Raw genomic sequence first — 25,875 nt, 5'->3', positions numbered from 1 at the left:
AGAATGAATGGGTGTGAGGTCCACATGTGAGCTCCAGAAAGAAACCGTATCTGGAAGTGGGAACAGGACTATCCCTAGGGTGCATAGGGCCCTTGACAAATAGGTTGGGGAGCCCTGCCTATGAAAACAATTTGATTAGAGATATAATCTTGTGGCTAGGACCTGGGCCCAGATGAGGTGTAGGGATTTACTGAGAAGCCTGGGGATAATCGACATTAAGTGGTACTTTTATGTTTATTGTTCAAACAGTACACATACACATTTTCATGGTAGCCATCTCTTCCAGTTCTTTACTATCAAATGTGGTGTTCTGGGATGTTGTATCTCCCACTATGCGAAAAAGGCAGCAACTTAGTGCTTACAATGCCATACTCTTCAGACCATGTTTATGCTGAAGCAATAGAGATCTTGCTTCTGCATTTCCCTGGTACCATTTATCCAAAGCTGGTTACACCGTTTCTCATGGTGCTGCATCATCCATCCAGTTGCCAGCGAGTAATGGCTTCCACGGACTCTCTCGAAGGCGGTGCTTCACTGATGATGGCCACTGATGGAAGTCTTACCCAACGTATGGGCAATCTGTGAATGATCATTCATTTTTGGTCATGTTAAATTTACCACTTGGAATTTTATAGTCTCCAACCATGTCTTCTCCTTAACTCTTTGAGCTGCAATCACAGCATTCCTAAAATGTGATTTCAGTGTTGACCTCACTCCTGCCCACTACCCACCATCGCCAGCAGGGAGCACAGATGAGGGCAACAGTATCACTTGTGCAAAGAATGTTTGTCCTCATCCAGCACAGCTTAAGGCTAACCCAGAAGAGTAAGATTTGCTTTATCAATCAGAGGCAAGAAAGGATATTGATAATGATGTCATTTTGGAAAGCTGGTGAGGTACGGAGCCGAAGGACAAGAAAGAATTCTTGAGACTTGGTCTTTGGTGCAAAAAGGTGCTTATTAAAGCACAGGGACAGGACACCCAAGCAGGAGGAGCTGCTGCACTGGGGTTGTGAGGGGTGGCTGATTATACACTTGGGAGTTCGGGAAGGTAAGGACGAAGGGAGGTGTACAAAAGGACTATGCTAAAGAAGACTCTCAGGATACCAGAGGCCTTGCTGTTGTCAAGCTGCGGTTGTTTTCCCCTCTAGCATTGACAATTAGATAGCTGGGAGTTTCCAAGAGGATTGTCACACACATCCCACCCAGGAGTGGTGGGGTGGTAGGGGTCGGCTGTGGTGGTGGTGGGGTCTCGCCTCGTACTTTGTCCTCAGCTTGCCTTTGCTCCCTCATGAATAGGAAGGGCTCATGAACATTGCAGAACAATGAGTGGACACAGCTCCACTCAGAAGACTGACACATGACCCAAAGCCTGCAGAGTGGTTTGGGTCCAAGAGAAGAAGGTACCAGGTAAGGACACTTGCTGCTACCCAGAACCCATGGGTGCTGCAGACCAATGGTGGCACTACAGTCTGAACGCAGATGGGCAAAAGCCAATGCACAGGCCCATATATGTGGGTCAAACTCAAGGGTCAGCGGTAGACCATTCAGAGCTCAGAGCCCTGAACCCCTCCTGGGTCTGATGTTTCTGATGTGAGAGTCACCTAAAATCTGTGCATCAGCATCATTCTACCGAAGCGATTCCATGTGATACCACAAAAGAAATACCACACCAGCCACAGAGAGTCATCTACTTCTATACCATCCTTTGGAAGCAGGTCCTAGCCACAAGACCCTAGGAACACCCCACAGGCATGATCTTCTCGGGTCACCCAGTCAACTCCATAAGTGTGGTAGAGGGTTAGAGACCACTTTGAAAGAGGGGGAGAAAGAGGACCAAGAACCCACATGGACCCTGGTCCAGGCTCAGGGAGCCCCATCTAAACGACACTGCCAGCCCGAGCCAGTCAGAGTGGTTCTTAGAAACTTTTGAGGTAGGGGCACCTGGTGGCTCTGCTGGTTGAATGTCTGACTCTTGGTTTTGGCTCAGGTCATAATCTCAGGGTCATGGGATCAAGTCCTAGGTCAGGGTCCCGGCTCACTGGAGAATCTGCTGAAGATTCTTTCCCTCTCCCTCTGCCCCTCCTCCCACGTGTGCATGCTTACACTCTTTCTCTCTCTGAAAATAAATTAACAAACCTAAACAAAACAAAACAAAACAACAGCCATTTTGAGGTAGGTGTTTCTGGCAACCGGGACTTAACACAGGACAGGGTATGGGCTGAGGGTACCAGACCTCCCGAACACTGCAGCCAGCCCCACGTGATTCCAGACACCAGAAGAGGACCACCTTTGAGGAATGTACTCCAAAGTGCAAGGCCCCTGAGGCGTGAGCCTAGAGCAGGGGACCCCCCCTTACTGGGTCTCAGGCTAGTACTGAGTGCGCGCTAACCACATGTACACATCAGATTCACAGTTCAGCCTGACCCATTCATTTCCTGAGCACCTGCTAGGTGCTGGCACGGGGTGGCATGGCGGGGCGGGGGCGGGGGGGGTGGTGGTGATGGTAGTGGTGTTAGTTTCCTAGGCCTGTCATAGCCCACAACTACAAACCTGGTGCCATAAAACAGCAGAACTTGATCTTCACACAGTTTTGGAGACTAGAAGTCTGAGATCAAGGTGACAAGAGGGCCTGGCTCCCTCTGAAAGCTCTGGGGGAGGATATTTTCTTGCTTCTTTCAGACTCTGGGGGTCCCAGGCATCCTTTGGCTTGGGGCCACATCACTCCAACGTCTGGCTGCATCTCTGTCTCTTTTTGCTTTCTCCTCTACGTTTTCCTCTTCTGTTTCCTTTATTGTTTTTAAGATTGCATTTTTAGAGGCACCTGAGTGGCTCAGTTAGTTAAGTGTCCGCTTTCAGCTCAGGTCATGATCCTAGAGTCCTGGGGAACAAGCTTCACATCAGGCTCTCTGCTCAGCAGGGAGCCTGCTTCTCCCTCTCCCCCTGCTGCTCCCCCTGCTTATGCGCTCTCTCTCTCTCTCTCTCTCTCTCTCTCTCTCTCTCTCTCGTTAAAAAATAAATAAATAAATAGTAATTTGTACATCCAGCACGGAGCTTAAACTCACAACCCTGAGATCAAGAGTCACATGCCCTACTGACTGAGCCAGCCAGGTGTCCCTCTTATGTTTCTTTTCTTTTCTTTTTCTCTTTTCTTCTCTTTCTTTCTTTGTTTCTTTCTTTTTTATTTTTTTTAAAGATTTATTTGTTTTAGAGAGAGAGGGCATGAGCAGAAGGGGCAGAATGAGAGGGAGGGGGAGAGAGAGAGAGAGAGAATATCTTTTTTTTTTAATCTTATTTATTTGTCAGAGAGATAGAACACAAGCAGGGGAAGGAGCAGAGGGAGAAGCAGGTTCCCTGCGGAGCCTGATGTGGGACTTGATCCCAGGACCTTGAGATCATGACCTAAGCTGAAGGTAGATGCTCAACTGGCCAAGCCACTTGGGCATCCCAGAGAGAGAGAATCTTAAGCAGACTCCACGCTAAGCTCAGAGCCCAATGCGGGGCTGGAACTCACAACCCCAAGATCACAACCTGAACAGAAACCAGGAGTTGGATGCTCAACCAACAGCACCATTAGGCACCCCTCTTCTGTTTCTCATAAGGACACTTACCAGGCATTAGATGTAGGGCTCATCCAGATGATCCAGGATGATCTCATCTCAAAAGCCTTAATTATATCTCCAAAACCCCTTTTTCCAAACTAGGTCACATTTACAGGTGGATTAGGATATGAACATATCTTTTTAGGGGAGCCACAACTCACCCATTGGGGTAACAATGATCCTGAAGCTCTGGGGCAGTATCATCACGGGATGAACAGCATCTTTAAACTGAGCATCAGATATCACTGTGGCCAATGTTCCCCACCTGGGAAGGTCTTACTGGATACCTGCCTCCTCTGGCCCTGGCCTGCTGCCAAGTTCTTTCCCCATCTCCCCTCTATATACTGTGTACAAAAAGATCTGTTAAAACAAAGTGCTAGGGGCACCTGGGTGGCTCAGTGGGTTAAGCGTCTGCCTTCTGCTCAGGTCCTGATCCCAGGGTCCTGGGATCAAACCCCACATCAGGCTCCCTGCTTAGCGGGGAGCCTGCTTCTCCCTCTCCTCCCTGCCTGTGCTCTCTCTCGCTATCTCTGTCTGTCTGTCTGTCTCTCAAATAAATAAATAAAATCTTTTTTAAAAAGTGCTTTAAAAAAAGGTTGGAAGTAAGGCAAAGATACATGAGGCAAGTACAAAAGAGTGTACTCAGGTAAAACTGAAAATCACTGCTGCTTAATCAGGAACAGCAGAACAGCAAGGTTGGTCCCTCAGCAGGCATCCCTTTGCAAAATCAATAGGTCTCTCGAAATATTTTCCCCAACAAAAGATCAATACCCTCTCAAGGAAGAAGTCTAACATCTACCTACAGAGCGCAACCAGCACACACTGCTTCTGAAATAACGGGTTTCCTCCCAGCACCTGTAAAGCAGGACACTGTGAACTGAGAACTTCACTTCCCGGGCACCTTGGTCAGGAAAGGATTTTGCAGAGACCAGGAGAGGTCTCAGTACAGGGAACATTCCACGAAGGCTGTGCTCCTTTTCCTCTTTAGGTCTTCAAGCAATAGTCCCAAACAGAAAAGCAACTCCAGCTTATTATGCCTGTTATTTTTGCGTGTGGAGTTATGTGGGGGAAGGGACATCCCCTCCCTGGGCTCAGTGTTTCTGTCGCTAAGCGTGATACTGTGATTTATAGTAAGAAATAGATAGCTGGCCCTGAGCAGGCACAGAGCTTCTAAAACCCTTGGAATTTCCCAAGCAGTTCGGTGCTATAAAGGTGAAAACCACCTTTTGTTATTCATAACAAGCGCCTATCAACCACACCTGAATTCTTGTTAATGCTGACTTGAAAAGCCATTAAGGATGCGGGTTGGTTTCCAGGGAACCCACAGGGAGAGAGGATTGGACTTTTCAGCCCCTTCACCACCACTACCACAACCGCCGCCGCCCCCCGCCCCCAGACCTCCTAGGAGGAGAGGAGAGAGGCCGGCCCAAGATCCAGCTCCATCTCCAGTGGCCCCTGATTTAATCAAAGGTGCCCAAGGAATGAAACTGAAGCCTCCATAAAAAGCCAGGATGGGGTTTAATGAGTTTTCTGAGCTAGTATGGAAGTATGGGGAGGGTGGTTGTTCAGAGAGAGCTCGTTAGCTCTGTGCCCCTTCCCCACTTATCCTGTCCTGAGAATCTTTCAACTGACTGTTCATTTGTAGCCTTTAACAGCCTTTGTAATAATATGGTCATCTAGTAAGTGAACTGGTTTTCTGGGGTCTGTGAGCTGTTCCGGCAAATTAACTGAAGCTGAGGAAGGGGGTCATGGGAACCTCCTATTTATAACTGGTTGGTTGGTGGAAAACACAGGTGACAACCAGGAGTTTAGACTGGCATCTGAAGGGGGGGGGGGGGCAGACTTGTGGGACTGAGCACTTGGCCTGTGGGTTCTGACACTATCTCCAGGTCCTGTCAGAATTGAGTTAAATCTGTAGGACACCAATCCGTGTCCACTGAGAACTTGGAGAATTGCTCAGTGGTGTTGGAAAAGCACACAAGACTAACACAAGGAGGGGGACCCCCGGGACATCTGCACACAGTCCTGCGATGTTCTTCTTTTTCATCTGTTTCAATACAGGTCTTCCATGTCAGATTTCACTTGCAATAAGTTTGAAGACGAGTGAACTTGATGACTTACTTCTAAGGGCTACATCCAGGTCTGCCCTTTGCTCAAGTTACTTAATAAATATTTACTGAGCACCCACTATGTGTGAAGCATGACTGTAGGGACTGGGGCCACAGCAGGGAACAAAAAAGCAAACATTTTATTAAAGAAAAACTTAACGGACTCAAAATGGAATCACTTGTGGTAAGCCCTACATCAGCAAACCAAGACTTACTTATCTAATCTAACTGCAGCTTCAGCCTCTCCCAGGAAAGTCACCTTAATCTTTTTTTTTTTTTAAGATTTATAGGGGGGGGGGCAAGGGAGAAAGAATCTGAAGCAGACTCTGCTCTAAGCACAGAGCCCAACAAGGGGCTTGATCTCAGGATCCTGAGATCACCACCTGAGCTGAAACCAAGAGTTGGATACTCAACCGACTGCAGAACCCAGGAGCCCCTCCTAAGAATGTAATCTTTTTTTTTTTTTTGAAGATTTTATTTATTTATTTGACAGACAGAGATCACAAGTAGGCAGAGAGGCAGGTAGAGAGAGAGAGGAGGAAGCAGGCTCCCTGTTGAGCAGAAAGCCCGATGCAGGGCTGGATCCCAGGACCCTGGGATCATGACCTGAGCTGAAGGCAGAGGCTTTAAACCACTGAGCCACCCAGGTGCCCCCTAAGAATGTAATCTTAAACCAGTAAATCCGGAATTGCCTGGTCAGCACTGATGAGGTCATCTGCTGATGGGCTGCTTTCTACTCCAAAGATGAGGTACTCTGCTTTTGCCTTGTTCATGCCTCCTCCTGCCTTTGAAGGGGCTCGGGACAGCCCTGCACTGAATGTGCCACTCTGACATGGGGACTGTTTGAAGCTGAAAGCACCGAGGACCCTATGGGCTCAAGAGGAACTTTTGCCCCTTCCTACATAGAAGAATCTGAATTGGGGGTCTTTCCCAGAATAAGGGTTATTAGCAGAGATAATTTTATGAGTGGCTCATCCATATGGCAGGGCAAACATCTAATTACTTAAATGTCTGATCATCTTACCGCCCTGTGAAATGCATTCCTTTACTCTGAAATCAGACCCATACCCCCTTCTCCTTAATTCAGAATGACATATATATCTCATTTTGCCTTCTTTTGGCATTTCCATGTCTATGTGGACTCCCCATACATACGCTTTATTAAGTTTGATTATCTCTCCTGTTAATTTGTCTCATGTCAATTTGATTCTTAGTCCAGCTAGAAGGACCTTTGAAGGGACAGGAATTCTTGCTCCCTGACACTATGAAAAGTCTTCCACTTTGTCCAGCTCTTCAGAACTCCTTTCTACTTGCTAGATGGGATGCTCCCCAATCTGTGAATTGTTGTTTAAAGCCAATTTGGTTGAGGAGCATCTGGGTGGCTCAGTTGTTAAGCGTCTGCCTTCGGTTAGGGTCATGATCCCAGGGGCCTAGGATCAAGCCCCACATCGGGCTCTCCACTCAGCAGGAAGCTTACTTCTCCCTTTCCCTCTGCCCCTCCCCTTGCTTGTGTTCTGCTCTCTTTCTCTCTCTGTCAAATAAATAAGTAAAATCTTAGAAATAAATAAAAATAAATTTTCTCCGTTGAATTTTGTTTTTTAATAATTTCTACCCTCAATGGAGTATCCACCAGAGTGGGAGGACATGAGACAATTTTCTTTTTAAAGTGAATGGACGGTAGATGAGAAGGTGATGAGTGCTCTGGAGAAGAATCAAAGGGGGGTGCAATGTATGAAAGGGTGATCAGGGAAGGGAAGACCCATGGAAACGTAGCACTTGAGTCAGCCTGAGGGAAGTGAGAAATGAGCCATGCAGAATCTCATAATAGTAGATACTGTCTATTATTTTTTTTCTGTCTATTATTTTTAACAGTTATGTGTTTATTACAACTATTTTTTTGTTTTCATTTTTAGTGGGAATATACATTATCTTCTTTTTTAAACATTTTATTTATTTATTTTAGTGAGAGAGTGTATGTAAGAGCAGGAGGGGCAGAGGGGGAAGGAGAGGCAGAGAATCTTTTTTTTTTTTAAAGATTTCATTTATTTATTTGACAGAGATCACAAGTACGCAGAGAGGCAGGTGCGGGTGTGGGGAAGAAGCAGGCTCCCCACCAAGCAGAGAGCCCAATGTGGGGCTTGATCCCAGGACCCTGAGATCATGACCTGAGCCAAAGGCAGAGGCTTAACCCACTGTGCCACCCAGGCACCCCAAGAGAGGCAGAGAATCTTAAGCAACCGGACAATCTAATCCATCTCACAACCCTGAAATCATGACCTGAGCCCAAACCAAAAGTTCAACACTTAACCCACTGAGACACCCTGGTGCCGCTATAGTTTTCTTTTCTTTTTAAAGATTTATTTATTTATGAGAAACAGAGAGGGAGGGGGAGAGAAAGAGGGAGAGAGAGTTAGGCAGACTCTGAGCTGAGCACGGAGCCCACTAGGGGAGGCTCCATCTCCCAAACCTGAGATGGCAACCTGAGCTGAAGCCAAGAATCGGAATGTTAACCAACTGCGCCACCGAGGCACCCCAAGGTTATCTTTTAAGACAAAAGTTTTTAACTTTACAAAGTGGGAACTGATTCAAAGTACAATACTAAGTAAATTAGCAGTGGCCCAGGCACATATAGCACAGGGGGAGCCTGAATGGATGGGGGTGGGTGGTATAGGGCTGGCGTGTGTGTGTGTGTGTGTGTGTGTGTGTGTGTGTGTGTGTGTGTGTGAGAGAGAGAGAGAGAGAGAGAGAGAGAGAGATAGAGAATTCACCTGAGATAGAACAAAGGAAACAGAAGTTTATTGAGTACGCATTAAGGGAATAGGGGACAGGACAGCACAGGAGAGACTGCGCAGGGGCAGTAGTGAGAAGCCACAGTTATAGGACAGAGTGAGGGAGAATGCAGACTATGGAATTTTCCCTTTTTTTGGTAATCTTAGTGCCTGGTTGTAATTGGTCAGTTAGGGCCCATGGTCATTTCGAGGTGGGTCCTTTAACGAGCTTGTTTGCATTCAGCTCAGGGGTCACCATGGGCCCTTTTGCCTTGCTCAAGTTTCCATTTCTCAAGCTCGTTGCCCAAAAGCAGCTTCTACGTACAGCAAATATGAAGGTGATTCCCAGATGCCCGAAGAGGGAAATGCCGACTTTGAAATTCATTAAATTATCTCTGGTGGTTATTTCCTAGGGTAATCTTTTTTCTTGAAGAACAGTCTCACATCCCTAATAAAAAAACAAGGAGAAGCTGGGAACCCAAACTCGACAATGCTTTGCAACCACCTTTCAAAAATGCATCCCAGAGTTTAATAAGCATTTACTTCTCACGAAGTCGTTCCTGAAAAGGACAGAACATCAGTAGTGCAGGGCGCAGGTGCAGGGGCACCCTGTGATGGCTGATCCAGGTGGATGGGAACCTGCCTCTGATTAAGGCAGCGTCTTCAAGCCTGGCAGAGCATAACATCACTTCTCTATTTTTTTTTTAATTTAATTTATTTATTTGAGAGAGAGAGAAAGAGAAAAGAAGGAGCAGGAGGAGGGACAGAGGGAGAAGCAGATTTCCTGCTGAGCAGGGAGCCTGATCCCAGGACCTGGGGATCATGATCTGTGCCCGAGGCAGATACTTAACTGACTGAGCCCCCCAGGCGCCCCAGAACGACCTCTTTAAAAAATATAAAAGTAAAAAAAGCCCTAGCCTCACCCCAGACCAATTCCATTAGAATCACCTGTTCGCTTTGAAAGCTCTCAAGTGATTTCCTACCTGCCTATCCTCTTGCTCCCTGGTGCCCAGGAAGTACAGCTTTGAATAAGACAGACCTAGGTTCATGGGGCACCTGGGTGGCTCAGAAAAGTCTCTGCCTTCGGCTCAGGTCATTATCCCGGCTCAGGTCATTATCCCAGGGTCCTGGGATCGAGCCCTGCATCGCATTGGGCTCTCTGCTCAGCAGGGAGCCTGTTTCCTCCTCACTCTGCCTGCCTCTCTGCCTACTTATGATCTCTGTCTGTCAAATAAATAAAATCTTAAAAAAAAAAAAAAAGACAGACCTAGATTAAAATCCTTCCTGTATGCTGTGTGACCCTGTTTGATCCTTCTGAGCCCCTCCTGCCTCATCTGTACATAGTAACAATCATACCCGCCCCTAGAGGGGCCGCAATGGTGCCATGACGCAGGACTGGCCACGTGCTCACAGAGCATGCCAGACAATGGAAGTGCAGTATACCCTGTCCCCTCCTTTCTTCAGTGATACTCCCACCACCCAGAGCTTGACACAGAATAAAGGGGCACCCAGTAGCAAACCCTCAGCTCCCGCTCTAAGGTCTCCAAGAGCAGAGGCCTGAGTTTATTATTTGGAGGGAGTAACAATGCCTATGCATCAAATTCTTAATTCATTCATTCTTTCCTTTTTTTAAGACTTTATTTTTAAGTTATGGACATTGGGGAGGGTACGTGCTATGGTGAGTGCTGTGAAGTGTGTAAACGTGGCGATTCACAGACCTGTACCTCTGGGGGCTAATAATACATTATATGTTACTAAAAAATAAAAAAAAAATTTTTAATTTTAAAAAAGACTTTATTTTTAAGTAATCTCTACATCCAACATGGGGCTCAAACTTACAGTCCCGAGATCAAGAGTAGCACACTCTACTAAACGAGCCAGCTAGCCTCCCCTCCATTATTTTCTATTTTTTAATTAATATTTAATTATATCAGTTCTGGGGCAGCTGGCTGGCTCAGTCAGTAGAGCATGTGACTCTTGATCTCGGGGTTGTGAGTTTGAGCCCCATGCAGGATGTAGAGATTACTAAAGAAATAAGTAAAACTGGGATGCCTGGGTGGCTCAGTAGGCTAGGTGTGTGCCTTCAGCTCAGGGCAGGATCCCGGGGTCCTGGGATCAAGTCCCATGTCAGGCTCCCTGCTCAGAAGGGAGTCTGCTTTTCCCTCTGCCTGCTGCTCCCCCTGCTTGTGCTCTGCTCTGTATCTCTCTCTCCCTCAGACAGTAAATAAAATCTTTAAAAATAATAATAATTAAATAAATAAGTAAAATTTTTTAAAAAGTAATTATATCAGTAATTGAGCCATCACTTTTTTAATTTGAGAAATTAACATTCAGCGTTTAATACTAGTTTCGTGTATACAATACTGTGATTGAACAGTTCTAACCCTCACCCAGTGTTCACGAGGTAAGTGCGCTCTTAATCCCCTTTACCTGTTTCACCCATTCCCCACCCACCTCCACTCTGGTGACCATCAGTTTGTTTTCTATAGCTAAGAGTTTGGTTTTTTTTTGTTTCTCTTTTTCTTTGTTCATTTGTTTTGTTTCTTAATTTCCATATATGAGTGCACTGATAGGCTATTTGTCTTTCTCTGCCTTTTTTTTTTTTTTAACAAAGCATTATAAATAAAGCACAAGTCTTTTTTGCACACCTCACGCAACGTCCTGGTCACTGGCCCCTTTCTCAATAATGAATTTGGCAAGTGCCTTCCAGAACTTTTAAAAATACGTTTACGCATTTTATAACAACCAACAGAAAATATATAACACTGTTTTATGTGTTTATAGTGGGTAACTGGGTTTTTTTTTTTACTATGTAGATCAATATGGAACTTTTAAAATACAACAACATGTTTACAAGACTTACTCCACATTGTTACATATAGCTAAATGTATATATACATTCCTTTCAGTGCCTCTCTAATATTCCAGTGTAAGGATGGACCACATTTATGTAACTATTTTTCAACAGATAGACATTTACATTATTTCTAAGTTCTTAAAGATTTATTTCTTTGAGAGAGAGAGTGAATTCAAACGGGGGAGAGGCAGAGGGAGAGAGAATCCCGAGCAGAGTCCCCTCTGAGTGCAGAGACCTTAATGGGGCTCAAACCCACAACCCTAAGATCATGACCTGAGCGAAAACCAAGACTCACACACTTAACTGACTGAGCCACCCAACTGCCCCTAAATTATTCTAAATTCTTTTTTTTAAAGATTTTATTTATTTATATAACAGACAAAGATCACAAGTAGGCAGAGAGGCAGGCAGAGAGAGAGAGGAAGGGAAGCAGGCTCCCTGCTGAGCAGAGAGCCCAATGCGGGGCTTGATCCCAGCACCCTGGGATCATGACCTGAGCCAAAGGCAGAGGCTTTAACCCACTGAGCCACCCAGGTGCCCCTGGACCCCCCCCCCAAGGCTACACCCTGCTTTTCAGACTCCCCTGCCACTCAGGACACAACTCATTGATGATGTGGCACCCTATATTGAGAACCCCTCTAGCTCAGAAGTCAACTGCCCCACCCACTTCTCTTTGACTCTAAACCCTGCCCCTGCTGCCTCGATTCCTCCCTTTTATTCCTGCAAGCACCCACATACCAAATGCTGTTTTGAGATTGAAAAGCCAAAGGAATTTCCATAGGAAGTGTTATAGAGTTGAGTGTTTAGATTTGAGAAATGTGGTTTATGATCCCATTATTTTCCTGCAAGATTTCAGACTCCCAGATCTCACTTTATAGGTAGGGTCTGACCTTAACCCTTCAGCTTAACACTCAGCTCTGTTGAGGATGGCAAAATTACATGCCCAAGGCCGTGGGTAAAAGGGAAAGAAAGCAGGGAAAGCTCAAAGCAACAAGATTGGATTCCTTCACTAAAACGACACAGGCTCCTCCAGTTGGCTCTTCTCCCTCCCAACCACTCCAAATTTGTAGCCTAAGAGGTGGTGTTAAACATTGGTCACCAGTTACAGACTCTCTTTACATTTATGGTCATTTTTCCTGTGGCTGTTTACTTCATTTCTTTTGGGGGCCTCAGCTGCACACAGCCCAATCAACCAGAAAGGTTATGATCATGTTTTATCACAAAAGAAAAGGGCACAGGGCCTTGGTTACTGACCTCCCAGGTAGCTCCTGGCCTATATGCAAATTCTCTCAGGTCATCCCCAGCTTCAGCTCTGCAAACCAAGGGTTAACTTTGAGGGGCATATTTATGAAGCTACAGAATGTCCTTTGTGGCACAATTCCCCAGAGCAAGAGGTACCAACTTCCTTATAACCACGTATTTCAGAGGGAAGGTTCTAGAAGAATCTGCTGCACTTGGATGGGGAAGTGGCTCAATTATTTTATGTTCCAGAACATCTAAGATCCCACTTCACGACTACTTGGAAAGCCAAGAGGGATAGATGCAGGACCATGCTCATGGGGACCAGAACTTGAATCTTGGAAACACAGGAACATTTCCCCCTTCTTCGGGTCTATCTTTCTCTCTCCCCTTCCCTTTGGCCAGATTTCCCTGCTCCTATTTCCACATAACGTCAATATGCCACCTAAGTTTGCTTGTGTTCCCCAGCAGCACACCTCAACACAAGGATCCAAGTGCAAGTCATTTACTTGAGAGGCACCCCAGCAAATGCTGGTCATGGAGTGGAAATCGAGACAGGGAAAGCAAGGGAAGGAGGCATGCTTGGCCAGTTACCACTGTGCAACAGGATCTCAGTCCTACCAGAGAGCTCTGGACATGGTGTAGAACATGGGTCAGAGTTAACCCACCCAAGGGGCGAGGGAGCTGCCGTATTCCCCCCCTCAACTGTAATCAGTCCTTGGTGGGGACTGCACCCTGGGCATTAACCCTCTGGGACTCCGGCAGCCAGATAGAAGCCCCCAGGTGGAAGGTGCCAGGTCCCAGGTGTTCAGGGCATTCATCAGGGGCTCTCACACATGCGGACGCTGCAGCAATCATGGCTGCTCCCTTGCCCCGGCCAAATGCTCTGTGAACGTTCATCTCTAGTGCTTGCCTGTAACCTGGGCTGAATTATGGCCTCCTAAACTTCATATATGGAAGTCCTAGCCCCACCCCAGTTCTTTAGAAAGTGACTGTATTTGGGGGCGCCTGGGTGGCTCAGTCAGTTATGTGGCTGCCTTCGGCTCAGGTCATGATCCCGGGGTCCTGGGATGGAGCCCCTCGTTGGGTTCCCTGTTCTGTGAGGAGTCTGCTTCTCCCTCCGCCTATAGCTCTGACTGCTTGTGCTCTCTCTCTTTCTCTCTCTCTGTCAAATAAATAAATAAAATCTTTAAAAAAAGAAAGTGACTGTATTTGGAGAAGGGGCCTTGGAAGAGGGGATTAAGTTAAAATGAGGCTGTTTGGGTGAGCTCTAAACTGACTGATGTCTTTGTAAGAAGAAATTTGGACGTACCCCAGGGATGTGCACACACACAGAAATGATCATGCGAGGGCACAGAGAGAGGATGACCACCTGCAAGCTAGGGAGAGGGAGGCTGTGGGAGAAACCAACCCTCCCAACACCTTGTTCTTTGACTTCTAGTCTCCAGAACCATGAGAAGTTCCTTCCTTCCTCCCTTCCTTCCTTTATTCTTCCCTCCCACGATCCCTCTCTCTCTCTCTTTCTTTTTTAGAGAAGGGGAGAGAGAGAGAGAATCTTAATTAAGCAGACTCCACACCCAGCACAGTGCCTGACTCAGGCTCAGTCTCACAACCCTTAGATCATGACTTGAGCCAAAATCAAGAGTCAGACACTTAACTGACCGAGCCACCCAGGTGCTCCGAGACATATCTTTCTGTTGTTTAAGCTGCTCAGCCTGTGGTAGTACTTCGTTAGGGTAGCCCAAGCAAACTAATCCACGCTTCCCTGTTTCTGTTTCTTCATCTGCAGAGTTGCGTCTGGTTGGCCCAGCTCATCTTCTCCAGCCAGGCCACCAGTCAGAAGCGATGGAACCATCCTTGGGTGAGGTGTCCATCTCAGTCCAATCAGCCGTTGGGGGGAAACAGGGCCACGTGGCCAGCACTGTGAGTGAGGACCGATCTCTGAACAGGAAGCATCGCTGGGGAAGGCACCTCAAATATGTCTGTACCTTGGCCTTCTGTAATGGTCCTAAGCGGAGGTGGTCAGTCATCTGTGTGCGTGCTTTAATCGGGGGCATCTCCAACCACTGTGTCCTTGTCCCAGAAATAGATCATCCAAGGAAATAAGCCAGAACGATGCTGAGCATCTAGACTCTGCTTCAGATAACCCACACCTCAGGCCACGTGTTGTCTGGCTTCTGGGCTGGAAGACGGTGATCGCAAAAGTCCCCAGCCCTGCCCACTGGGGCTGAATCAGACGTTGAGAGGCACAGTTCGTCTTGTCTGGAAACCAGCAGGATGTGAAGCTGACAGTTAATTAGATTAATTAGGAAACCATGCCTTAAAATGTAATGTTGTTTTCATGAGCTTTTAAAGCCTATCAAAATGTTTGCCGAGCTTCATGGCTGGTAATTAACAACCTTGTAAAAATATACAAGGAAACAAGGAGATAGATGTCAGGAAGCTAATAAATGTGACAGCTGCCAGACACACAGACAGAGCCTCGCTCTGGCCTTCTTATCTGCTAAGTTCGAATCCCAGCTCTGCTTGAACTTTCCATGGCCTCAGACAAGTTCTTCACCTCTCTGGTGTCATATGCTTCTCTAATGAGAAGCCTGGATGACTGCTAAGCCCCATACCAGCTACATTTCTTGGCCTTTCCCTTTCTTGTACCTCGGAGCACAGGCCCGCAGGCTCCATGGTCTGAGGGCAATTCAATCATGCAGGCCTAAGTGTCCACACAACAGGTAGGGTTCCAGTATCTCAGGGAGATCGTCAGCATCCCAGTCCATGGAAAGGGACATACAAACCTTTTGTAACCAAGGTCCATCCCACCTTCTTTGGCAACAAGTTTTTCCTTTGTGAGATCTCTCCATCCTGGATCTCAGTCCCTGTGTTTTAGGGAAAGTTGGTTCCACCCTTGGCCCTGCGGGATGGGTCTTCCTCTCAGCTGTAGTACTGAGAGCATCTCAACCCCATGACCACAGGGATTTGTTCTGGGATGGCCAACTGACCCAATCAGAGCCAACGAGGCACAACAGAGAGGCTCTCTGTTCAATTCCACTGGGATGGTTTAGGCCTCGGATGGTGGGCAGCCATCCCGGCGCATGTGAAGTGTGAACACCAATCTAGCATTGGAGCGAGGCTGAGCCATATGATGGAATGGCCATATGATGGCCCATTGTTTGGGCCCCCAAGTTTAGCTGTGGCTTAAATTTACTGTTGGACTTTTTGATTACGTGAACTGAAAAGTTCCGTTTATTTGTTTTAAGCCATTTTTTTTTAAAGGTTTTATTTATTTATTTGACAGAGAGAGAGAGAGATCACAAGTAGAGAGGCAGGCAGAGAGAGAGGGGGATGCAGGCTCCCTGCTGAGTAGAGAACCCAATGTGGGGCTCGATCCCAGGACCCTGAGATCATGACCTGAGCCAAAGGCAGCGGCTTAACCCACTGAGCCACCCAGGTGCCCCTGTTTTAAGCCATTTTTGAGGTACGTTTTCTATCAGTTGCAACCAGGAGTTCTAACAGTTATCTGGTGTGTTTGTGAATAGAGGTGTGTGTGTATGTGTGTGTGTGAGAGAGAGAGAGAGAGAGACAGAGAGAGAGAGAAACAAAGTCAGAAAAACAGAAGGAAAAAAATTTTTTTAGTGGAAGTACATGCAAGAATTTGCACATGTTTTTTCCTGTGTGTAAAATGTCATTTGTCCTCTTTTTCTCTTTGAGAATTCCTCTTTGTCTTCGCAAAGCCCATCTCAGTGGCATGTCCTCTTTCTCAGCTCCGGAGGCAGGCAGTCATTTCTTCCTCCGTGCCCTTGTGGTGGGTTGCCAGGTGAAGTTTCTCCATTACCTGTATTTTGGGGACCTTCCACAACTGGACTGGGATGGATCCATAAGGTTGCCACCTGTACCTGACTCAAATTGTCAGAAGGGACAGAAGGAAAGACCTTCAACAGTTGTTGACAAGATTCATTATATTACCCAATGCCCCCTTTGGAAGAAAACGCATGATAAATTCCCAGAAAAAAAAGTTGTCTTGAATAATTGGTAGTTTCACTTCTGGAATATAATGATAGTTGTGGAATCCACTGGATTTCTTTTTTTTTTTTTTTAATTTTACCACCAGGGGACCAAAAAGAAGTCTTGTTGAGGTCACCAGTGACCTCCACGTTGCTAATCCGATGGTCAGTCCTCATTTTTCACCTTACTTATCCCATCAACAGCATTAAACATAGATGACCCCTCTCTCTCTTTCTCTGTTTATTTGGCTTTCAGGATCATTTAAGCTCTTGGTTTCCCCTCTTATTTCACTGGCAACCTCTCAGATTTTTTGTTGATTCTCCCTCCTTTCCTCAGCTTCTAAACATAGGGAGGTCATAGGGTCTGGTACTTTGTCATGTTCTCATCTTTGTGACACTACCTTCGTCGGCGATCTCATCTAGCCTCGGGACTTTAAAGACCATCTCCCTGATTATGATTCCCAAATTTCTATCCGTAGCCTGGGTCTTTCTCCTGTATTTTGAATGTACATGTCCAACTACCAATTTTACAAATCTTCTTAGACATCTGTATTAGTCAACGTGGGCCGCCATAACTAGATACCACAGACTGGTGGCTTAAACAGCAGACATTTATTTTCTTACTTTCCCGAAGGCTGAAGTCCAAGATCAAGGTGCCAGTGGGATTGGTTTCTGATGTGACCTCTCTTCCTGGCTTGTAGATAGTCACCTTCTCGCTGGGTCCTCACACGGTGCTTCCTCTGTGTGCATGAGGATGGAAATCTCTGGGTGTCTCTTCCTCTTCTTACAAGGAAACCGGTCTATTGGATGAAAGCCCCATCGTTTTGACCTCACTTGATCTTAATTACTTCCTTGAAGTCCCTATCTCCAATATAGTCAACAATGAGGCTTAGGGCTTCAACATATGGACTTTAGGGTGACTGCCTGGCTTAATCAGTAGAGCATACAATTCTTGATCTCAGGGTCATGAGTTCAAGCCCCATGTTGGGTGCAGAGCTTCTTAAAAGCAAAAACAAAAACATGTGGATTTTAAGGCGACATAATTTTAGGGGACATTACATCCAACAGGCACCTCAAACTAAACACATCCAAGACTAAGCTCCTCCCCAAACTTATTCCGCTCATGGTCTTCCCCATCTCAGAAAATGAGCCCCGCCCTCTTTTGGTTACTCAGGCCAAAACCCTTGAGGACATCCTTGACTCCTTTCTCTTTTTGTTTCATATCCTTCCTCCAGCCCATCAGCAAATCCTATGGCCTCTATCTTTAAAATATAAAATACATCGTGTACCCAACCACTTGTCACCTCCTCACTGCTTCCACTTTATTCCAAACCACCATCATCTCTTGCCTGGATCATGATAATATTCTGAATGCTTTTCCTGCTTCTGCCCCTATCATCCTCCAGTCTATTTTACTCGCAGTCTCCAAAGATACTCCTTTCAAGCTGGGAGACAGGTTGCACCTTCCTCTGTTCCTGCAGCGGCACCATCACGCTCAGTGTAAAAGCCAAAGTACGTATGTGGCCTACAAGGCCCCACATGGTCTGTCCTCTTGTTACCTCTTTGGCTTTTTCTCCCATTGAGTGACTTGCCTTCATGCGAAGATGATGACTAGTGGTCATGGGAGTGCGTGAGCTCACTCGGGGCAGGGGAATTAAATGAGAAGAGAAGAGAAGGGAAGGGAAAGGAAGGGGAAAGGAGAACAGGGAGGGGAGAGGAGAGGGCACAGGGAAGAGGTTGAAAAAAAAAAAGGGTGAGCTGAGAAGGGGACGCTCAGGACTAGGACAGGAGCCAGCAGAGATGGGTCCACCAAAGCCCAGGAGAGAGATGTTCCAGAAGGGACAATCTCTTACTGAGGGCCCACAAGGCTGAACATCTCATCTTTAATTTCCCTTTTGTGCTGTTAAAATTTTTAAACCTTTTTAAATGATGACCAATTTGTCAGCGAAGCAGTTGGCAGCCAAGCCTGCTAAGAAGAAAAAATATTAGCATCTTTCAACTGGTCGTTTTTTCCCCCCTTTTCAGCATAAGCAGGCCAGAACCAGTATCCATTATTAATAGATGCATGTTTTATTAAAGGTATAAAGACCAAAGATTTGTAACTTTAATAATCCAGATTCTTATTTTAAATTCTCCAACATTATTATTTATTGATCAGCTGAGGGTGTGTTTCTTCCGCAATCGCCAATCTGCCAATTCCTGGAGGGGAGATAAAAGCGGTGGAATTAGGGGACCTAGCATTGATACCGACTCACTCAAGGGTGGGCAAAAAAACTCCCACAACATGAGTTACTCCTCTGTGCCGGGCCCTGGACCAGACATGGTGCATAGGGAGCAGGATGCCAAAGACGGGACCCTCCCCTAATTGGGCAGACAGAAAAATAAACAATGTACGGATAATGCAATAATTCGGGTGGGTATGGGAAGTAGAGCTGAGTGGTTCAAAGCTTCTCTCTGGAATTAGGAAGGTTTAAGTCTCAGGGCCACAACTTAACAGCTGTGTGATCTCGGGCATGATACCTTTCCAGTCTGAGCCTCAGTGTCCTCATCTGTATAATGGGGATGATCCAGAGTTATCATGAAGAGTAACAGCAATAATGATGCACATAGCTTGCTTGGCCTGGTGCTCAGCACACAGTGAGCGCTTCTCCGTTAAATGCTAGCTAAGGTTGTGGTGGTAGTACATTGATTGGGCATTGATTCTGGAGGGGAGGGGTTAGGAGAAGCTTTCACAGAGGAGGACAGCTGGTTCTTGAAGGATGATTAGAATTTCAAAAGGTTGCCAAGCGGAGGGGAAGGTTACTCCAGGCAGAGAAAACCACCAGGGAAATGTGAGCTGTGTTTTGGGGAAGCTAAGAGCTTGGTGGGGCTGGGGGTTATGGTAGCTGAAGGGGACTGAGAGCAAGTGGCTGCAAAGGAGGGTCTAAGATGGTACAGAGGACCTTACAGGAGAAGGGGTCCGGGTTTGCCTTAAAGGTTATGGGGAGCCTTGCAGGTGTTTTTGTTTTGTTTTGGTTTGGTTTTTGTTTTTGTTTCAATTAAGGCAAAAAACAAAAATATGTAACATAAAATTTACCCTCTTAGGGGCTCCTGGCTGGGTCAGTCAGTACAGGATGCAACTCTGGATCTCAGGGTCAGAAGTTCAAGCCCCCTGTTGGGTATAGAGATGACTTAAAATCTTTTTAAAAAGGTTACCATCTTAACCATCTTTTTAAAAGATTTTGTTTTTTAAGTAGTCTCTGTACTCAACATGGGGCTCAAACTCATGACCTTGAGATGAAGAACTGCGTGTTCTACCCACTGAGTCAACCAGGCACCCCCACCTTAACCATTTTTAACTGTACAATTCAGTGGTATTAACTGTATTCATATTGTTGTGCAAAAGATCTCTAAAACTTTCATTTTACAAAACAGAAACTCCGTATCCATCAGACAACAACTCTTCACTTTGCCCTTCCCTGAACCCTGGGCAACCAGCATTCTACTCTGTTTCTGCGAGTGTGACTACTTTAGATACCTCATGAAGAGAAAGCATATAGTCTTGTCCTTTTGTCACTGGCTTATTTCACTTAGCAGAATGTCCTTTAGCTTAAGGGCACCTGGGTGGCTCGGTCAATTAAATGTCTGACTCTTGATTTCAGCTCAGGTCAATGATCTCAGGGTTGTGAGATCGAGCCCCGTGTGGAACCCCGTGTCAGGTTCTCAGGCTTGGCGCTCAGCACAGAGTCTTCTTCTGCCCCTCTCTGCTCCCCTCTCCTACCCGCCCCCTTCCCTAACCCTGCTCTCTCTCAAATGAATGAATGAATGAATAGAATTTTTAAAAAAGAGAATGTTATTAGCTTCATCCATGCTGTATCATGTGGCAGACGTCCTTCCTTTTTAGGACTGAATAATATTCCATCCTTTGTGTATACCACGTTTTCTTTATCCATTCATACCTTGAAGAATTTTAAGCAAGAATGTGACCCAGTTTGATCTCTGATTTAGAACAATCGCTGGGGGAGGGGAGGGGCAGTGTCTTTCTAGAAAAGTGGAGGTGGGGTGCCTGGGTGGCTCAGTCAGTTAAGCATCTGCCTTTGGCTCAGGTCATGGTCTCAGGGTCCCGCATCGGGCTCCCCGTTCAGCAGGAAGCCTGCTTCTCCCTCTCCCTCTGCTGCTCCCCCTGCTTATGCTCTCTCTCTCTCTCTCTCTGTCAAATCAATAAAATCTGGAAAAAAAAAAAAAAAGAATCGGGGCGCCTGGGTGGCTCAGTGGATTAAGCCTCTGCCTTCAGCTCAGGTCATGATGTCAGGGTCCTGGGATCGAGCCCCGCATCAGGCTCTCTGCTCCATGGGGAGCCTGCTTCCTCCTCTCTCTCTGCCTGCCTCTCTGCCTACTTGTGATCTCTCTCTGTCAAATAAATAAATAAAATCTTTAAAAAAAAAAAAAGAATGAAGTGGAGGGGGCAAAGTGGCAGCAGGGAGCCCAGGAAGGAGTAATGCAGTTGTCCAGGCAAGATAATGGTGACCTGGCCTCAGACGTGGCAGGGGGCTTGGATTCCAGAGACAATCTCGAAGTGGAATTGGCAGGATTTGATAATGGTAAAAGATATGTGTCCTAAGTTTAGAAATCCAGAGGTGCCTCAGGTCTGTCCAGCCCCATTCACTCCTGGAAAGGGGAGGAAAAGAGGGGGCCTGGCTGGCCTCCTTTATCCTGGCTGGCTACGTGGGCAGGTGAGGGAACATAGCCCTAAGGAGAGAGAACATTGGCCTTCTGGTCCCTGCACCACCTGTGGCTCACTGTGAGATCTTTGATAAGCCGGGGCCCCTCTCTGGTCCTCAGTTTCCCCACATGTAAAGGGAAGCAGTTAGTAAGGCAGTAATGCTCCTGTAAATGATGATGGTGCTGGTGGTAGCCAGCAACTCTGTCCGAGGGCTTACTTTCTGCCAGGCATCCTTCTAAGGGCTTTATAAGCATTAGAGCATTGATGCAATTAATTCTGTCAATACTACTATTATCCCCATTGTACAGATGAGGAAATTATGACATCACCTGCCTGAGGTCCCAGTGATAACCGGTGAGCTGAAATTCAAATTCAAGAAGTCTGGCTCCAGATCATTCCGGGGAATCCCTAGGAGAGCTTTAAGTGATCAGATGGGGGCGCCGGGCTGCCTCAGTCAGAGCATGAGACTCTTGATCTTGGGGTTGTAAATTCAAGCCCCACATTGGATGTAGAGTTTGCTTAAAAATAAAGTCTTTTCTTAGAAGATTTTATTTATTTATTTGTCAGAGAGAGAGCGAGAGAGAGAGAGAGAGAGAGAGAGAGCGAGCACAAGCAGGGGGAGGGAGAGAGGGACAAGCAAGCTCCCCTTTAAGCAAAGAGCCCAGATCCTGGGATCATGACCTGAGCCGAAGGCAGGCACTTAACTGACTAAGCCACCCAGGTGCCCCCAAAATAAAATCTTTAAAAAATAATAAATAAATAATAAAATATCAGATTCCTGGATCCCCCCTGGACCTGCTAGGACAGAGCCTCTAGTGTGGCCCCAGGCATCATTTGCTAAGACACTCCCAGGACTAAAGGTGAGGCTTGAAACTGAGGGTTCTCTGGAAACAGACAATGCCTGAGTCTGACCTGAGAGAGAGTGGAGCCTGACTCTCCCCCACCTTCCCTGAGCACTGATTTTCCTTGGATCCAGGGGTGGGTGACCCTTTAGGGGACAATCCCAAAGGGGTGTCCGGGTCATTCCCACTGCTCCCCCAATCCCCCCAGAGGAAGTAGCCTTCAACCTCCCAACGCCCCCAGTCCTCTAGAGAAGGTCCCTGCAGGATGTGAGGAAATATAAATGACCAGTGATCCCAAGAAAAGACACTCAACCTCTCTAGTAGTCCAGGAAATCAATAAGAAGATGCCCTAGAAGGTTCTCAAGAGGAAAGGAATGTGGTCAGATAATTTCCTAATCAAACTCACCCCTGCTCCACTTGGAACTCGAAAGCACTCGAGTACTCTGAACATCTAAATGATTCCCCTTTTCGGGGGGAGGGGAGTACATACTATCATGACAGTATCAGAGCCATGACTATCTTGGCATCTGGTTATTTTTAAAAAGGACAACATACCGCCAAACTAGATACCAATAACCAGCAATCACTAGCATAATCACTTTTTAAAATTTTAATCTAAAAAAGAGCTCAAAACCACTGCTCTCTGCATTGAGGATGAATCTCACAGACACAGCAGATGAGCAAAAGGAGCCACACACACACACACACACACACACACACACACGATACCCGGTAATTGCATATATATGAAAGTTTCACGAACAGACAAAGCCGATCTCTGGTGACAGAAGTCAGGATAATGGTTCTCTTCAAGTTAGTGACTGCAAAGGAACATTCAGCGGGGCTGGAAATACCCTGTGTCTTGATCTATGTGGGGATTATGTGGGTGTACCCAAAGTAACAATTCACCGGGTGATGCATTTATAATGTATGTACTTCACTGTGTACAGCTCATACCTTAATAAAAATGTTTTGAAGAGTTAGATTTATTATGTCTTTCTGGTTATCCATGTCTTCCACTAAAATGTGGACGGTGACTCAACACTGACTCTCTACAGCTTACACAGCCACTCATGCAAGGCAAGTGGCAGAAGCAAAGGTAGATTAGGATTTGGCTTTCTACCCAAAGGAGCTGGCACATGGCTCTGGACTTAGAACAAGGATCACAGCTGGAGGGGGCTACCCAGGGCCAATCACGTTTGATTCCACTGAGATCCCTGCTACCGCCACACACCCCACAAGAGCCAAGGCCAGGCCTGGACACCCCACTCCATCAGGCAACTGGCTCAGTCAGAAGGCAGCCAGACACACAAGGCCAGGATGGGCAGAGTCCCTTTGGGATGGGAATAAATGAAGCATTAGTTAGCAGAAGCCTGGGCCACAGGGTTCTGTCTGGATCAAAGATAAGAATGGAGCTGGCCCATGGGGCAACGGGGAGTCCAGAGTCAGCAGGAAGGACCATTAGAAAGGACATCAGGGGGCACCTGGGTGACTCAGTTGGTTATGTGTCTGACTCTTGATTTCAGCTCAAGTCACGATCTCAAGGTCATGAGATCAAGACATATGTTGAGCTCCGAGCTGGATGTGGAGCCTGCTTGGGATTCTCTCTCTCTCTCTCTCTGCTCCCACCCTCACTCTCTCTCTCCAAAAAAAAAAAAAAAAAAAAAAAAAAAAAAGGAATAAAGAAGAAAAGAAGGACATCAGGTCGTTTGGACAACACTCATAGTTAATAGGATTCTCATCTCCTAGTGGTACTACATGCCAGGAGGCCTGGGCTTACAGTGAGGGCAGGAGGCTGGATGAAAGATGTTCAACCAGCCCAGGCAGAAACCAGAGATACCCAGTTCCTTCTCAAGGTTACACAGCAAGTTAGTAACTGATCCAGGCCAAGACTTCACACATTCTATACCGTATGGGTTTCTTCCCACCACTCCAGTAACACCCCAAGTCCCCAAGATCATTTCTATTTCCCCCCTCTGGATACTCAACATTCTATATACACTTTTCAGCTGAAAGAAAGGCAAAGAAAAAAGAAAAGAAAAGAAATGTATTTCTTGAGTCTATGACAACTTACATCATCTTAGAAGTGCAAAAAAAAAAAAAAAAAATCCCACACCCCCCACTTTTAATACAGATCTTTGCCGTATTGGGAAGTATAAACAAACCAAAAGACCGATAATTAGTTCTAAATTCAAGCGAGGTTTATGGAACGTGAACCATTTGGGTAATCGGCTGGGGTGTGTGCCATGAAGTGGTAATTAATTTGTTTTTTCCTTAAAATGTTTTACTTAATTAAGGGAGGTGCTGATTTATATACACCCATCCCCTGGGGATGGTTTGTAAGGCAAGAGAAAATTCCGACTGTCTCCTTGCCACGTTTCTCATCGAATTATTTCATTACATTCAGATACACTTTTGTAACACTGATTGTGACAGATCCTGGAATTATGAGTTCATAAATCCTGGGGTGGGGGGAGCAGGAGACATACACTTAATGGGAAATGTTCTCATAATCAAAAGAATATTTCAAGCTGTGACAATGCAGGCCAAGAGAGGGAGAGGGAGCGCTTTTCCTTCAAAGAATAACAGGTTGCTGAAACCAAGCCAGCACCTGCAGCTCTGTCTACTTCCGAGTCTGCTGGGCCCCAGAATCTCAGCTTGCCGAGGGTGGAAGTCAGGAGGAGTTGGATCTAGTCCTGGCTCCACCATAACTTACTTTGAGCTGACCTTTCATTTATTCAACATCTATTTAATGAGCACCTACCATATGATAGGCACTGTGTTACATGCTGAGGATACAGTGTGAACAAGGCAGGTTTGTTTCCTACCTTCACAGAACTTAGAGTCAAATGAGAAAAATAACAAACACATAAAAGAATAAATAGCTGATAAGCATAATCCCTCCCTATGATCTAGCAATTCCGTTCTCAGGCATACACTTAAGAGAAATGAATGGGGGCATCTGGTGGCTCAGTCGTTAGGTGTCTGCCTTTGGCTTAGGTCATGATCCCGGGGTCCTGGCATCGAGCCCCACATTGGGTTCCCTGCTTGGCTGGAAGCCTGCTTCTTTCTCTCCCACTCCCCCTGCTTATGTTCCCCCTCTCTCGCTATGTCTCTCTCTGTCAAATAAATAAATAAAATCTTAAAAAAGAGAGAGAAAGGAGTGTATATCTGTCAAAAGAGATGCATTAAAGTGTTCCTGGCAGCATTATTCAATAGCTCCAAATCAGGAACAGCCATCAGGTCCACCATCAGAAGGATGGATAAATAAATTGGGGTATATTGAAATAGTAGAATACTGCATAGCAATAAAAAAGAAAAAAACACATTGCATGTATCTACATGCAAAACATGGCTCAACTCACAAACAATGATGAATGAAAGAATTTGCACAAAAGGTGCGCAAACCATACGATTCCATTTATATGAAGTTCCAAAGCAGGCAAAATGAATATGACAAATCTGAAATCAGGATAGTGATTACCTTCAGAGGGAGAGGCAGAGGGAGCTCTCTGGAGTGCTGGAAACATCCCTTGTCCTGATAACCAGAGGTGGTTACGAGTATATGTATGTAAAAACTCACTGAGATGTAGGTACTTTACGCGTGCACATTATACCTCAATTAAAATTTTAAAAGAGAGAACAATTTTAAATGACACATAGTTGAAATGATTTCACATCATGATGAGAGACATGAAGAAAATAAAAACAGGTAACATGGAGGGCATGTGAAGGTAGAGGCGGAAGTTGGGCAATATTAGGG

The sequence above is a fragment of the Meles meles genome, chromosome 16, assembly GCF_922984935.1.
Source record: "Meles meles chromosome 16, mMelMel3.1 paternal haplotype, whole genome shotgun sequence".
Taxonomy (NCBI): domain Eukaryota; kingdom Metazoa; phylum Chordata; class Mammalia; order Carnivora; family Mustelidae; genus Meles; species Meles meles.
The sequence above is the reverse complement of the archived record's forward strand: the minus strand, read 5'-3'. Positions refer to the sequence as shown.